Below are 3,006 nucleotides of genomic sequence, written 5' to 3'. Positions count from 1 at the left end.
CCCAAGGTCGGTTCCAAGCACCTACAGCAGGTGGCTCCAGTTTCGGGGGGAATCTGATGCCCTCTTCTGGCCCACAGCGGTACTGCATGTGTGCACTTAATATACAATCTGGTGGAGTGCCATGGATGACCCACGCCTTTAATCCCATCGCTCCAGGAGGCAGAGGCAGGTGGGTCTCTGTGAGTTTGAAGCCAGCCTGGTTTACAGAGTTCCAGGACAGCCAGGGCTACACAGAGAAACCCTGTCTCAAAAAAGATCTGTATGGACTGGAGAGATGGCTCAGCGGTTAAGAGCACCCGACTGCTCTTCCAGAGGTCCTGAGTTCAATTCCCAGCAACCACATGGTGGCTCACAACCATCTGTAAGGAGACCCGATGCCCTCTTCTGGTGTGTCTGAAGACAGCTACAGTGTACTTATATATAATAAATGAATAAATAAATCTTTAAAAAAAAGATCTGTATGTACGTCTGTATCAGCAACTTTGGGGTAAAGAAGAAAAAAAAGTCACTGGTACAAAAGTGGATGAGATTGAAGATCACCATGTTTAAAAAAAGCCTTCAGGGCTGGGGATTTAGCTCAGTGGTAGAGCGCTTACCTAGGAAGCACAAGGCCCTGGGTTCAGTCCCCAGCTCCGGAAAAAAAAAAAAAAGCCTTCAGACTCACAAATGTATTGTGCGTTTTATTTTGTACACGACTGTCTATATTTTTAAAAACCACGTAAGATGCAAAACTAGAAGGAAGACTGTGGGGAGTTAAGAGATGAAGAGAGAGGAGTGAGTTAGTGTGACTGAAGTGTAAGCCTACATGAAAATTTCATAACAAATTCCTTCCTCTTTCTTTCCTTCTTTCTTTTCCTGTCTTTTCCCCTTCTTTTATTTCTTTCTTCTTTTCCTATTTATTTATTTACTTATTTATTTTAAATTTTGAAACAGTCCTTCATGTAGCCTCTAGCTGGCCCTGGACTTACTGTACAGCCAAGAAGGACTCTGAACTCTTTTTTTTTTTTTTTTTTCGGAGCTGGGGACCGAACCCAGGGCCTTGCGCTTGCTAGGCAAGCGCTCTGCCACTGAGCTAAATCCCCAACCCCGACTCTGAACTCTTGATGTAGCTTACATTTACCTCTCAAGTGCTGAGAGTCGGTCTCCTTCCACTGTGGTGTCTGGGGACTGAACTCAAGTACTCAGGCTCCGAGGCATCGGCTTTTCTGGATTTTCCATGATGAACTCCTTCTGACCCCACCCCTTTTAAAGTAGCCTATAAAAGCCATACTCTTCCCCATGCTGTAGCACAAAGGCATCCCTTCCCATTTCTGGCAACTATGTAATAAATGAGGAAAAGATGGTAATGTGCTCAGAAAAAAGAAATACTACTAAAGTCAGCAAGATGAGCCAATAGATAAAATCACTTGTCATTTGAGTTCTATCCCTGGAAGCTGGGATGGCAAGAGAGAACTGAACTCCATACGTATGTCATGCACCCATGTGTGCACACGCATGCCCACACACAATAAATATTTAATTTAAATTAAAAAACGGAAAACTAGTATGTTCCAGAAACTGGGCTCTGTGCTTTATGCCCCTTCCCATGATCTCCCTATCCCTAGCAGGTCAGCTCTTTGCAAGAGATGAACTATCAAGGGTGGGGTGAGGGGAGGTTGGGACACAAGTCTGCAGTTCGATTTGGGGCGATGTTGCCTGAGGTGGAGAGGGAGGTGGATCTATAGGCTAATGGAGTGGGGAAAGAAGCTTAGAAATGGAGCCTTCTCAGAAAGCATTTGGGTGAAGAACTGTGGTAAGCGGAAATGCCTACAGTCACCTGGTGCTGGGAGAGGTCAAGTATGGCCCTGCCTGGGGCAGCCTGTGTAAACTCCTGAGGCGTTTCAGTGGCAGAATTCTTGCCCAGGACACTCAAGGACCTAGGTTTGGTCAACGGTTTGGACAGGGGTGGGGAACTGGAACCCAGATCTGGGCTAGGTAGGTAGTTCAATTGCTAAAGTGCTCTGCAAGCACAAGAATTTTAAGTTCCATTCCCAGGACTAATGGACAGTCAGGCATGGTGCTGAACTCTTGTAAAGAACTCCAGAGGTGGGCAAGAGGGAGAAAGGTGGATCCTGAGATCTCACTGGCCAGCCATTCTAGACGACTGGGTAAGTTTCAAGCCAATGAGAGACCTTGTCTCTTACAAGGTGGGGCAGGGGAGATGGGTCTGACAACCTGAGTTTGATCTTTGGGACCCATATGGTGGAAGGAAAGAACAGATTGTCGTGGGGTGACCTCTGACCTCCACTTGGGACTATGGCATGTAAGCCACACCCTAATCAGTCAACCAATACAAAACAAAAATTTTAAAAAGATAGCCAGAACCTGACTTTGATGGTGCACGCCTTTAATCCCGGCACCTGGGAAGCAGAGACAGATGGATCTTTGAGTTCGAGGCCAGCCTGGTCTAAAACCCCGTCTCAAAAATAAATAAATAATCCAATAAAAATCTAACATTTTTGTGTCCGTCGGCATCGGTTTTCTAATCTGTCAAATGGTGGACGGATCTTGAAGAATGATATGGGAGGTTGATCTCTGGCTCTACCTGCACACCTGAACATACACGAAACCACAATACAAACACGCCCAAAACAGTCCTGTTTTCCAGATTAGGTGTCCTGAAACTTCTCGGCTGCCTGGCTCTTTACCACATCTTTCCAGACCTGTCAAAAACACTGCCAAGTTTCTCCCAGCGTGCGCTCATTCATGGATTTGCAGCTATGCTGCACACCTAGGTCCCTCCGTGAGCCTCGGCCCTCTCTGGGAATCGTGCACCACAGGAGGGATCCTGGCCCTGGAAGAGTCTCGGGGTACTATCCGCTACACCTCGGGAAGGCTCCGCCCCTCCTCACTTCAGGCGGCCAATGAAGGACGCGAGCCTCACAGGCCACGCCCACTCTGGGAAAGCCAGCCTTCTGATTGGTTCTCCCATGCAGTGTCTCCCCGCCCTCGCACGAGGGGCGGGGA

Source organism: Rattus norvegicus, chromosome 12 (assembly GCF_036323735.1).
Source record: "Rattus norvegicus strain BN/NHsdMcwi chromosome 12, GRCr8, whole genome shotgun sequence".
NCBI classification, from domain to species: Eukaryota; Metazoa; Chordata; class Mammalia; order Rodentia; family Muridae; genus Rattus; species Rattus norvegicus.
The sequence above is the reverse complement of the archived record's forward strand: the minus strand, read 5'-3'. Positions refer to the sequence as shown.